Source organism: Pelobates fuscus, chromosome 7 (assembly GCF_036172605.1).
Source record: "Pelobates fuscus isolate aPelFus1 chromosome 7, aPelFus1.pri, whole genome shotgun sequence".
Classification (NCBI taxonomy): Eukaryota; Metazoa; Chordata; class Amphibia; order Anura; family Pelobatidae; genus Pelobates; species Pelobates fuscus.
In genome coordinates this window covers 22,157,062-22,172,236 of record NC_086323.1, presented here as the reverse complement: position 1 = coordinate 22,172,236, position 15,175 = coordinate 22,157,062, and positions in this window count along the sequence as shown.

Below are 15,175 nucleotides of genomic sequence, written 5' to 3'. Positions count from 1 at the left end.
TATACTTACCAGAAGCTGTTCCCCACAGGATTGCCAAAACCAACAGAGTCATCCACCAGGAGTCCCGTTAGTGTGTTGTCCTCTTGCATATGGGAGGCCATGGGAGGTTCCATAGACTGTGCAAATCCAAGTTGTGCAATTTACAAGAAGTTGCCTTATTCCCACAGTTGACACTGGGCATCTAGGGCAACTGACACAAATTCACTGCAAAATCTCGGCCTTTTGTCATGGTTTGTCAATCTCAAGCTTTCCCATATGGCAAAGGAGTTCCTAATTTTTCTTAGGATACCTTTTGAAATTTAAATGTAATTCCAACACAGTCAATGTATGTATTTAATAAAGATTCTAAAGCTAATAAAAATGCTCATATAATTAATGGTGAGGTGTCTGCACCACCCCACTCTCTTACTTCTTAGCAATGATGCCGCTGATCTTCTGCTCGGGAAGTAGCAATATTTAGAAAGAAGAAATAAATATTCATGTTAATAGCACCAGGGTAGGTGTCCCTATCAAATAGGTCCTCCTAAAGCTTAGTACAGTCATAATTCAACTGGGAATAAAGAGTCATACATTTAATTATATTGTTATAACAATTATATCATTCCATTGCTTTTTTATGCCGGGCAGTTACAAGGCTGCTGTAATAATGGTTATCATTTAAAAAAATAAAATCAGCATTTCTAAAGTGAACCTGATGTATTGGAACTCTTCTATGACAAAGACATCTTTAAAAAATGTACATCATAACACATATCTCCAATATAACAAGATTTTTGATGGATCTATAGGTGAATAAACCTTTGCAGTAGTCTCCTATAATTTGGAGGAGGTTATAAAACTCTTTATGAAAAGGTCCCGTAGTGTGAATGTCCAACAAGCCGTGGATCTGGAACCTGAGATATTGTAAGGGTGCAAATCATAGACGTGGAAAACATGGCTCCATCCTGCTTTTCTTGGAACGACCTTTACTCTTTGAGGACTCCCCAGCTTAACTGAGGATATTTTGAGAAGGTAACTTGGAGTTGTGCAGCTGTGCCGTCCCTTCACAAGCTACGGGAGCCTTGTATTTTATGTGGTTACAGCATTATTCAGTGTGAAACACAAGTCTGGGGAAACATTAGCACTCACTACGTCAGTTTCATTACTAATGGTATGTGTTACCCTTATTAAGACACTTTTAACTATTATACTTGGAAGGTTGGTTGCTTGTTTTAGCTTAATACCTACTATTGCTGTAGAGCTCCGTTCATTTTCCACCATGTCTAATAACCGAGTCTTGGAAGCAGTAAAATCTCAGCCCCACCAGGTGACACGTAAGAGTGTGTTAGTAAATGGATGAGGTTTGGAAAGGCTGTTAATCTCTCAGTGATATGTGACAGTCAAAGCTGCACAGAGCTGCTTTAAAGAAAAGGGCAGGTTAGTAGGCACATACAGGAAAGGTGCGGTACAGGGAAGGTAAAAAGCAGAGGAAATCTGGTTTACGAGTTAGAATGGCAAATGCCCCATATGTATTCTAGTTTAAAGAACTTGCAAATTTGCAAATTTACCACTAGGGGGCATAAATAAGCCATTTTGGAGTTGCCGTAATAGATAAATGCTGTGTGTGCTCTTGCTATTACATTGTAGATTAATCTCCATGAAATAATAGCTCAACGTTTGCGAACTAAATTCACTGAGCAGTTCTATGTGATGAGACGAAAACCGAATAGGGCTTCTAGCTGGTACACTTAAACATACAGCATCTCAGTTCTCAGAATATGACTTCCATTACCAAGGGTTCTTTCTGGGCAAATATCACTTCTTTATACTGATGGGCAATGCAGAAAAGTGCTGCCTTGTCGTATGTAGAATTCATATTCCACATGAGGGAAGATGGTGGATTTAGCAGCCCTAAATAAAGACGTGTCCCCCCAAAAAGGATAGCTTGCTTCTGTAACAAGAATAGGGTGAGGTCTATAGAGATTGCAAGCCTACAAGCTCCATTTTACTTTATCGGGATAATGGTCATTGGTCATGCAGAATGGTGGGGTAGGTACCAAACCCTGATTATTACGTATCGCATACATTAGGCAAAAATAGCTGATTAGGAACAATTCTCCGACTCAGTTATTCATGTTTTGATATTCTGACATAAATTTTGCGATTACGTTTTCCATTATCTACAGTTATTATTAATATTATTTTTGGCATTTATATAGCGCCAACTAATTTTGCAGCACTTTACAATATCAGAAAAAGGGGGAAATTTAACAATGAATGAGACAGTTACAAAGTGTTACAGGAACAATAGGTTGAGCTTACAGTCTAGAGGAGGCTGGGTGTAAAAATACAATAGGAAGTGCATCGAGGGAATGACAACCAAACAACACGGTGGGAATGAAGGAGAACTGGAGGTGAGAATGGAGTGTGGCCCTTTAGAAACATAGAAACATAGAATGTGACGGCAGATAAGAACCATTCGGCCCATCTAGTCTGCCCAATTTTCTACATCCTTTCATTAGTCCCTGGCCTTATCTTATAGTTAGGATAGCCTTATGCCTATCCCACGCATGCTTAAACTCCTTTACTGTGTTACCCTCTACCACTTCAGCTGGAAGGCTATTCCATGCATCCACTACCCTCTCAGTAAAGTAATACTTCCGGATATTATTTTAAACCTTTGCCCCTCTAATTTAAGACTATGTCCTCTTGTTGTGGTAGTTTTTCTTCTTTTAAATATAGTCTCCTCCTTTACTGTGTTGATTCCCTTTATGTATTTAAAGGTTTCTATCATATCCCCCCCTGTCTCGTCTTCCCTCCAAGCTATACATGTTAAGACCCTTTAACCTTTCATGGTAAGTTTTATCTTCCAATCCATGAACCAGTTTAGTAGCCCTTCTCTGAACTCTCTCTAAAGTATCAATATCCTTCTGAAGATACGGTCTCCAGTACTGTGTACAATCCTCCAAGTGAGGTCTCACAGTGTTCTGTATAATGGCATGAGCACTTCCCTCTTTCTACTGCTAATACCTCTCCCTATACAACCAAGCATTCTGCTAGCATTTCCAGCTGCTGTATTACAGTGTCTGCATACCTTAAAGACATCTGAAATAATTACCCCTAAATCCATTTCCTCGGATGTTGAGGTTAGGACTTTATCAAATATTCTATACTCTGCCCTTGGATTTTTATGTCCAAGAGGCATTATCTTGCACTTATCCACATTAAATGTCAGTTGCCACAGCTCTGACCATTTTTCTAGTTTACCTAAATCATTTGCCATTTGGCTTATCCCTCCTGGAGAGAGCAAGAGACACATTTGTGAGATAGAGTTTACTCCCACGCCTCACCATTCTGTCAGTCCCTACATTGGCTTCCTGTAAGATATAGGGCTCAATGTAAAATTCTGGTTCTTGCTTTCAAATCTCTACATAATGCTGCTCCCACCTATCTATCCTCCCTAAAACACAAGTATGTCCCGTCAAGGCCCTTACGCTCTGCTGAAGACTTACGTCTATCTTCTGTCCGTACTCCCACCTCTGATGCTCACCTTCTAGACTTTTCGAGGGTGCACCGTTTCTGTGGAACTCACTTCCCTTCTCCATTAGATGCTCACCCAGTCTCCACTTCAAAAAATCATTAGAAACCCACTTCTTTATAAAAGCGTATAAATTGTTAATAGATCCCTGATTCCTCTCTTGCAACTGTCATTAGTCTAATACTATCCTTACCTTTTGTGTTACTTTAGCCCACTCCCTCTAGCATGTAAGCTCATTGAGCAGGGCCCTCAACCCCTCTGTTCCTGTGTGTCCAACTTGTCTGTTTACAACTATATGTTTAACGTCCACCCACTGTAAAGAGCTGCAGAATTTGTTGGCGCTATATAAATAACAACATAAATAACAACATAACATAACCTCAGATGAACAACAACACATGACATATTACACCGTGTCATGATTTATTTAACAAAAATAAAGCCAAAATGGAGAAGCAATGTGTGGATAATTAAGCACCCTTACAGTTTCCACACGAATGAAGAAGCTAAGTAGCTTAATGCCTATGATTAATTGATCATCAGCACGTGTAAACACCTCTATAAAAGCCACAGTTTTAGGAGTTTGCTGCTCATTAAACTGGGAAGGGTCGTAAGGCCATTTCCAAAAGTTTAAAGTCCATCATTCTACAGTGAGAAAGATTATTCAAAAGTGGCAAACATTTAAGACAGCTGCCAATCTTCCTAGGAGTAAGCGTCGTAGCAAATTCACCCCAAGGTCAGATCATGCAATGCTCAGAGAAATTGCAAAAAAAACAAGAGTTACATCTGAGAGTCTACAGTTCTCAGTTAGCATGTCTAATGTGAAAGTTTATGATAGTATGACTTCTGGAACAATGTCCTTTGGACAGATGAGACCAAAATGGAGTTGATTGGGCATAATGAACAGCACCACATTTGGCAAAAAAACAAACACAGCATATCAAACCTCATACCAACCTTAGGACGAAGTGGCCCGGGCAGTGCAATGCCTAGTTTACCGGCAGGAGGGGAGATCACTGCACAGTGGACACATATTCGTATAGGTGGTAAGTCACATAGAGGGAGGGAGGGGAAGAAAATAGCCACATGCGGGGGGGGGGGGGGGGGAGGGGTTGATATCACATGGGGGACTGGGGGAATCAGACATATGGCAAGGCTGGGGAATTAAAACACATGGGGCATCGGGGAATTGAGACACATGGAGGGGCTGGGGGATAGTGACAAATGGGGGGGCTCTGGGTATGAGACAATGGAGGGGCAAGGTCATTGTGGCACATGGAGAGGGTTTGGTGATTAAGGCACATGGAGATGGCTTGGAGATGTAGACACATGGAGGGGGCAGAGGAATTGAGACACATGGAAAGGGCTGTGGGATTAAGACACATAGAAAGACTGGGAGGATTGTGAAACATGGAGTGGCTGACGGATTGAGACAAATGGTGGACAGGGGGAGTGAGCCACATGGGCTTGGGGATTAATACACTTGGAGGGGGCTGGGAGATTGTGACAAATGGAGGGGGCTGGGGGATTGGGGATTAAGACACATGGAGGTGGCTGGGAGATTGAGACCCATGGATGGGTCTGGGGGATTGAGACACATGGAGGGGACTGGGGAATTAAGGCACATGAAGGGGCAGAGAGATTGAGACACCTGGAGGGTACTGAGAGATTGAGACACATGGAGGGGCTGACATATTGAGACAAATGGTTGGCTGGGACAATGAGACACATGGGGGCTGGGGGAATGAGACACATGGGGGCTGGGACAATGAGACACATGGGGGCTGGGACAATGAGACACGTGGGGGCTGAGACAATGAGACACATGGGGGCTCGGACAATGAGACACATGGGGGGCTGGGGGATTAATACACATGTGGGGCTGGGGGAATGAGACACACAGAGGGGCTGGGATGGGGAGAAAGAGACACAATGGGACTGGAGAGAAGTAAGAGTCACACAATGGTGTGGGGTTGTAATATACACAATGGGAAAATGGGGGATTGGATAAGCACTAAAGGGGGTAAAAAATTAAAATGAGAGGATATGAACCGCAAAAGGGGGTAAGAATTTCACGAGGGTGTTAAAGGGGCACACTGGTCAAGATGCATTTTTTGGTAGGAAACGGTTGGCGGGGTGCAGCAAAATGCATCTTCACCTCCTTGTACCAGCCCTAATATCATGCATTATTGTTCAGTTGAGGTTATATTCACATTGTTTTTAAGTCCTGATTTTAAAAACCATTAAAAAGAGTATGCTTTCTCCTTCTATTGACAGTATATATATATATATATATATATATATATATATATATATATATATATATATATATATATATATATATATATATATATATATATCACTGTATATATAAATGTATATACATATCGCCCAGGCAACTGCTGTCTTGTATAGTAAAGTGGCCAGGAGATTTCAACTTTCACTTCTGTGGTTCTCTCACTAGTTCCAGTCATCAGTTAATTTCCACAGCAATGCTCCGAATCAGAGGGAAATGATCTCCTGCCTGCTGGAGGTGTAAGATGGAGTCTAGGCCCCTCCTTCACTATACAAGATAGCAGCTGGAAGCCTGGTTAGAGGTGTAAGATCGAGTAAGATGGAGTCTGGGCCTCCTGTTCACCATGCAAGGCATCTGCGACACTGCATCCATTACACACACACACACAGTCTGCATCCACTATACACACAAACACATTCTGCATCCTCTATACACACACACATGCACAAACTGCACTCACCATACACACACACTACATTCACTATAGACACACACTCTGTATCCACTACACACATATCGCATCCCTTACACACGAATGTACTGCATCTATGCGGGCAGATTCAGGATGGACTCAGGGGTGGGCCCTGTGGGTGGACTCGCGGTTAGACTCTGTGCGTGGCCTTGGTTGGTGGACCATGTGGGAGGACTCGTTTGTGGGCCCTGTGGGTGGACTCGGAAGTGGGCCCTGTGGGTGGAATTAGTGCTGGGCCCTGTGGTTGAACTTGGGAGATGCCCCAGTGGCTCAGTCCTTGAGCTGTTTATGAGGCCCCAAAATGTTTGATGGCAGCCGCAGCCCTCTAGTTGTTATGCATTAGGTTTCATTCTGCTGGATTAAAGCCAATTGGGAGAGCATACATTTAATAAAGTTGTATTCTGTTTTTAGGATATTTTTTTTCTGTTAGAACTTATCACACCATCATAAATTATTTCACTTCCCATTATATTTACTCTGTGAGTAGCATCATCACTTGGGCTGCAAATTCTACTCTGTGTAGCATTCATATGCTGCAGAATCCCTCTCTAATCACTTACTGAATTTCCTACCATCACTTGATACTCCATGACAATTCCTTTCATGTGCAGTTCTTCAGTATATCCGTGGACAAGTTAGGGTTATTTTCCTTATGACTTTTTAATCAATGCACAGTTATTTTTGTTTTGCACCTGAATTATGGTGGGAGGATTATTTTGGGTATTCTAGGAGGAGAAACCCTCTAGCATTTGAACCATTTGGGAGCTGATCTACAGATAGAAGAGGAGTGTTACAACCTTTATCTTAGCCTTTTGTAGCTTTGGTTTATACTGAGTCAATAGCATCAGGCAGCTTTTGCAACACGGATACAATATATCTGCTTAGTTTATCTTTGAGCATTTAGTAATCATTTGTGTCAGCTACATTGGCTAGGTAGCTTTCGTCCTACTTGTTACACTCTGATCTTTTATGTATCAAGATATTTTAGCTATCTAAATAATTTAGACCGTTCAAGCCGTCCACATAAGTGTAGGGTGGACCAACTATACAATTACAGTGTCCAGTCTTGTTTTTCTTATGGAGTGACCTTTGATCTAACACTTGGATTAACTTTGTACCTGGGACGAGATTATTTAAAAGTGCTAGACAGCTAGATTATTTCGTGCAAATATGCTCCATATAAATTGATATTTGTTTTCAGGTATCCAATTAGAGCAACCTATGCAATTCAAGCTGGTTTAACAATAAGAGTGGGTGTTGGATCTTACAATGATTCACTGCTCTCTGTTTATATTTAATGGGCTGGATCACTGGATGCAATTTTTGAGGCTACACAATATATTTCAATATTCAAATACAGTAGCCTGCCTGCACCAGTTACACCCATTTAGGTCCATATGGTTCATTTTCATATTTTCCTGTCTTTTATGAGATTATATGTGGTATGATTTTGTAAATATGTTACACTTATGTTTATTATTTTTATTATTATTATTTTTTAAGATAGGATAATAAATTGTACATTTTAGACCATATAGACCTATATGGACTTCCTAGTGTCCTCTGGGCTTTGGCCCACAGGCTACTCTTTTCTACAAGTCCAAATGTATCATAGACTGAATATCTAAAACTATATGAGACAATGCATTGGGTCATCCATAAGTTTAATACACACTATATCTGCAATATTCATTAAGCACCACATGGAGCAAACAGCTGCTTCTAAATGTAATTTTTAACTTGCTGACTCAAATAAAGGGTTAACTCCATAGAGGAGTCCAATATACCCCAATAATTATATTGTTTCAGGTAATACATTTCTACTATACAATGACATGTGTTGATTTTGCTGGCTTGGTCAAATTACTGCTATATTTTTCTTTAGTAAATATGAGAATTGCTAATCCATGTCTTGGGCACATCTGGACTTTAGAGATTAAACCCCACAGTAATCCGACAATATACATTGTGTATACTGCAGGAGAGCACACTTTTTACGTGCAGACTGTCCAGGAAAAAGCTCAAGTCATAAGAATGGAAGTTTTTTTTTCTTATGTATAAGCCTTACATATCTTGACTTCATTTGTCTCATGGCCTTGCATATGTCACCCTCTAGTGGTAAACTATGTGAACAGAAAGTGTATTTACATGGAGCAAAAAAGTAAGTATTGCTTATGCTACTCAATACATTAACGTGTATATTGTGTTGCAAGGCTGCTTTGAGTGCCCATCACCCTTATGTGTTCAGTCATACTGTTTTGGCACAAATGGATGTAAACCATGGACCAGCTCCCTGTAGCCAATCGGTTAATGGAGAAGCTCCATTTCTGTATTATCTCTTCAATGTCTTCCAGCCATGGACATCAATGATGTGATGGCTGATCTAAGCCACCCTAGACGCATAGCTACCCTAGATGAAACTTCTGTATTATCTGAGCAGACGTTGAGTGATTGTAAACAGTTTACACATTAAGCTGAGAAGCTATGTAGGAAAATAATTTTTTAAAGGATCATTCTAAAAATTATTATTATAATGAGATACAAAGGAAGGAATGACATATACGTCACTATAAAGTCAAATTTATCTTTAGGATACAGGATACAGGAGCTCTTTAACCTACACAAAGATCACTAGGTTCCTGTGTTTTCTATTTGGTGCAGTAAAGTTTGTTGAATTTATTATCTATATGTACTACCATCTTGGTATACCCAAATAGGCCTTTTTTATTTTTCTCCCTACTCATAATTACCCAATTTACTGGTATTCATTTATTGTTCTATCGGACGTTGATCAGTTATTTGTAACAACACACAATACAGGTGGTCCTCATTTAGCGACCTACCTATTTTACGATGACTCACACTTACAACCAGGCGTAAGTGCAAACCGTCATGGGAATTCCCTGCTCTGGTGCACATGTCTATGTTCGGAAAGCTTCCCTGAACATAGACGAACGCACCAGAGCAGGGAATCCCTTAACGCCTCACTTACCGACCAATTCGTTCAATGACAAGGTCCTAGGAACGGAACATGGTCGGTAAGTGAGGAGTGTCTGTAAATCAGAATGTTCATCTATGGCAAATTTTAAATTAAATTAGCTGACTTTTATTGTAACATTATTGGTCCTTTAAAAATTAACCATTGTTTTATTTTCACTAAACAGTTAAATAAAGTGAGCAGTTAACTGACTTGGAGAATAAATCCTCAAATAACTGGAAACATAAAAATAAACAAAATCCTAATCAATTAAAAATGTAACCCAATTTAACAATTTTGTCTTTAATTTTGCAAGATGCATGGTAGCTCACCCCAATTCTCTGCCATTTTTGTTTGTGAATAAGCCACATTGTGTCCAAGACAATAAACATTCTTTGCTTTGTTTTTGCACAAGGCTATCCGAAGCACGCTGCGCTAAATGTCAAGGAAAATGTTTTGTATGTTTTCTAACTGTAACTGTACAGAATATACATTTCTGGAAATCTAACACAGGAAACATATAAAATAATGAAAAAGTTACATTTTGAGGGGCATATAATAAACGCAAAGAGAAAAACAAAATCTAAATCATACCATAATACATTTCTGTATAATTAAGTTAGTTTTATCTTAATTATACACCCACATCACTCTCACACACAACACCCTCACACACAGCACCCTCACACACAGCACTCTGACACACATCACCCTTGCACACAGCACTCTCACACACATCACCTTCACACACATCACCCTCACACACAGCACTCTCACACAGAACCTTCACACACAGAACCCTCAAACACACACACTTCACCCTCACACTCACAGCATGTATCACACACACTTTACCCCTCACACATACACATACTGCACCCTTCACACACACACACACTGCACCCCTCACACATACACACAGATCCCCCACAGAACACACAATACTTCAACACACAATACAGCACCCCTCACACACACTGCACCCCTCGCACACATACTGCACCCCTAAACACATTACATACCAGACACACACTAGATCCCTTACCCAACTCTGGATCCTTTACACATACACACACTAGATCCCTATACACTCTGAATCCTTCACACACTATACTCCTATACACACACACACACACACACTGCACCACCTACACACACTCTACATTCCTAACATACACACTCTAGATCCCCTATACACACACTAGATTCCTTGTAATCAAACACATACTACATTCCCTAAACACACAATCTCTACAACCCCTACAAACACTACATCACCGAAACACACACACACACATGCTATAGCCTGTATGCACACACTTGCTATATCCCCTATACACACACTCTCTGCAGCCCCTAGCCACATATGCATCACATTACACCACAAACACAACATGACTAAAACCGACCTTATTACACAATATCACACCACAATCAGCTCACTCTACACACACGCAATACCACAAGCAGGCTCCAAACACATGCACAATACTCTTTCCTGGCCCTTTTGTCTCCTGGTATCCTATTTCTAGAGACACCAGAGACAAGTTGCAAGGAAACACAGCGCAAGCATGTTATTAAATTTGCTTGCGCTGTGCAAAACAAATACAGGGCCTTTTTATCATGCTAGAGCTCTTCAGCAGAGCTCTGCGCATGATCTGCCCTGGAAGAGCATTGAACCACTATGCTCACTTTGAGAGGGGGCGTGCTTGTCATTGGGTATGACAAAACACACCCTCTCTGCCTCGCTCCCTTCTTAGTGGGCAGCTATGATTAAAAAATGCCGAGGTCTAATTTTTTTCCCAGTCCGGACCTGCTATGGGAGCATGAACGATCATCGATGCAAAGGCTCCTACATATATGCCATCGTCCACTTGTATGCTTTGTTTTAAAAAAAATATATATGACATTTGCGTGTGTACTCAATTGGTACTATATCTCCGTAAGGAGTAATTCACTCCTGCATACACTTATAAAATAAAGTAAATCAGGCATTATAATTGATTCCGGCACCAAACATAAAAAAATAAGTAATCCTAAATGCAAGTATTGCAAACACTTGTGTCCCGAACTATTCAGGAATACATATGTAAGAATTGATGGAGGAAGGTAGACATGTTAGGCAGGGCCGGATTAAGAGCCCAGTGGAACTGGTGCTGACAATTATGAGGGGCCTAAGTACAGAATCTTATCGATCAAAAACACTGAAACAGACACACCTCTCAAGCATTATGTATCTGGTGGAGATGTTGCCGGAGGGAAACTCAGAGGATGCAGCTATAAAAAAACCTCTCTTAAAATATGCTAATCTCTCTCTAAATTATGCTTTCATCTTTCAAGTAAATCCATACTCCCTAACAGCAGTGTCCAGTGAAGCAGGAAATCAATGGGCGGGGTAAAAGGGTGGGTCAGTGACGCGGATCATGTAACCAGAAGAAGGGCCGAACATGCCCCAAAAGGAGGCGTGTCTGCCCAAAGAATTGGAAGGCTAGTCTAGCATGAATGCATGTCAGGCTGCATGCCAATCATGCATGCTGGCCAACAGCTTCCTGAACTTGGCATAAATGCATCTAATGATGTGCTAGCTCTATGCTTTCTAAGGACTGTCCCCTAGTACTCGCTGGTCCACTTCTATCCTAACCTACTTACTAGAAGGAAAAAGCTCATGGTATACAGTCTGAGAAACAGTCTGAGAAAGAGAAAAGGTGGATGTAGTGAGTGTAGAAGAAAGGAAACATGGCACAGTGTTAGAGAGACCAAAGTCGGCATTACCTTAACTAATTTCATTTCAGCCAGTCCCCACAAGTTTTGTTCATCTATATCTCTCTTAAGTTTCCATACTTAAGCAAGAGTATGTGAAGAGTAATTAGGGCTGCCACCTTTCTTGGAAAAAAATTACAGGTCTTGCTAATTTGCATAACTAATTATGTATGCGTGACTTCACATGGTGTAAATCACAAGGAGTGACAGAGAAAATTCTGTGAAATCACAAAAAAACTACTGTCGCCCAGTGTCCCCTAGTGTATGTGTCCCCATGTCTCCCAGTGTCCCCATGTCACGAGCGGACACTGTGAGACATGGGGACACTGAGACTATGCATCACAATATCTCTGTATCCCCATGTCTCTGTGTCCCCATGTCTCCCAGGGACACTGAGAGACATGGGGACACTGGGAGACATGGGGACACAGACACTGGGAGACATGGGGACACTGAGACACCTGGGAGACTAGGGACACTGAGACACTAGGGACACTGGGAGACTATGGACATACAGACACTAGGGACACTGGGAGACATGGGAACACTGAGAAACTAGGGACACTGGGAGACATGGGGACACTGAGACACCAAGGACACTGGATTGGAGACATGGGGACAATGAGACATTTGGGGACATTGTGTTCCTAGTGTCTATGTCCCCATGTCTCCCGGTGTCTCAGTGTCCCCATGTGTGTCTTTGTCCCCGTGTCCCCTAGTGTCTCAGTGTCCCCTAATGTTTCAGTGTCCCCATGTGTGTGTTTGCCTTGTCTCAGTGTCCCCATGTGTGCCTGTGTCCCCAAGTGTCTCAGCATCCCCAGAGGTCTCCATGTGTCCCCATGTCTCATAGTGTCCCCTAGTGTCTTAGTATCTCTGCAGGTTGGGAGCTGCTGTCTGGACTCTTTGTGCTGTGTAGCTGCTCCCCCGCGGATCAGTGAGTAGAACAATGCAGGTATATGCTGTAACTTCCTATCCCTGCCTCTCTCCACACACACAGCGACCCCTACTGGCCGGTAATGGTATTGCAGAATAATCTCTGTTTATACTGAGAAAAATACAGGCATTTGTATTGCCGGTATTACTGGAATATCGGCACTGGCCAGGCAGCCTGAAATAAATAAATACCGGCCAGGTGAACAACCCTAAGAGTAGTGTGTAAAAAAAAAAAGTAAAAAAAATATTTTTATTTTTAAATCAATGGGCCTATTCCATCAGCCCCTATGCTAATCCGGCCCTGATGTTAGGGCTTGAACACAATTGTAAGAATATTGAATGTACATTGGAGAACATGTGCTATTTCCCAATATTATTTTGCCACTGTATTTTTTTGCTATAGGCAGATATTAAGTATCTATCATATAATAAGTATCTACCTACCAGTGTTATTTTGTTGACTAACAATTTTAGTCAAATTTTTGTAGACTACAATTTTGTAGATTTAGTTGACTAAAACTAGACTAAAACTAAAACAATTCAAAATGAGACTAAAAATGGCTAAAACTAAATAGAAATTTGCTGCCAAAATTAGAACTGCTACCTACTGATAAAATATATAAACAATGTTTGTACTTGTATCTCAAAATTTTAACTTTAAAGATTAAAACTGTGATCTTGTATGATACAGAGTATACAGGGAGGAATAATAGAAGTATACAGTCAGATATAATAGTTCTAGACTACTTAAGCTAGGAGGATCTGAAGGTCCAGAGAGTCCTGCAACATGGACCCTGAATTATCTCTTCAAGGAATTAGTGAGATACTATGAGAAAGAGATGAATAATTCATATGACCTTGTAGCTCTATAAAATAATGATAAAAACAATATTGTCCCTAGGGGTCTGAAGATCAATAAGAGATCTATTTTTATGTTATATGAAGTGGAATATCAAATGGATTGGATGTCCATTAAAATCCTTATTTTTTTTTTTAAATTCTTTATTTTAGGTGTGCACAGAATTAACAGATCGCAGATATTCGCAACAACAGCGATATTCAGTAAGATAGGTAAACATAGTACAAGTCATGGCATATTTTATACAGGCACATTTTTATAGTTTTTATAGTAGAACAATAGTTTAGGTTGACGCTTAGTTTTCAATATGTTAACATAATGCACATGCCATGTAGAAATAGGTAGAGGAGGGACAAAGGAGGAAAAAAACATGGCTCGTGCAGAGAACGCAGATACAAGAGCATTCTAACAATCGATTTATGAGTGTTAAATCTCGCTTGCTTGCCTATGCAGTAAGAAAATGGGAATGCGTACATTTCTTATAATTTTAACTAGCTTAGACAACTATATTGTTAAAGTAAAAGCAAACAAATCAAAACAAGGGAGAACACCCGATGGACAACAGCTGTAGACTAGACACCCCTTGACATATAAGGCTGCAAACTTTCACAGCAAATTAAACAATGCTTATGGTCGACCAAGATCACAGTAGCTGTGTTTACAGGTTAAGCTATGCTTCAGTAGATGTGCTAGGCTAAGTACAGGGTGTTTGTCAGGCGTCACATGTGAGTGCCTAACCGTCTATGGCATGAGATATGCTGGGTGTACATGTGGTGGTGTAGCATTGCTCACAGGTGCATATACAATAAGTGTGGTGTTTCACTAGGGTAATAAACATGTATGAGTTGTTAAACTGATTGTGACAGCGTTCGTATAGATATGCATACAGGTTTGTTCGTGGCGTTAGTAAGTGCACATTTTTGGGGTATAAACAAATTCGATATAACAGGCTGAACAATGGTTAACAGTTACTACACTGTAGTCTAGCATGCAAGTGAGTTAAAATGAAGTTACTATGTACTATCACCGTATAGTATAAGCTTTAACCTACAAGTCTGGGTAAAAACAGCCATTGCCGAGTAGTTAATGTTACATGCTTATAATACAGGAAACTGGACTGATGAATCATTCTTGGGAAACGGCAGACCTGAGAGTGTTAATAGAATAGGTTAGATTAGGAAGCACTATGTACTATAGGAATAGATCAATCAGCATGAAGGCGAGCTTAACTGGTGAGATAAGTGTATAGCAATAAGCAGGCTAATCGTGCTCGTCTGGTCCAGAGTCAGTGCTATATACTGATTATTGTATTAAGCTACATAGGTCGATTAGAATATTGGCTTGCCTAGTTTGCTGAGTTT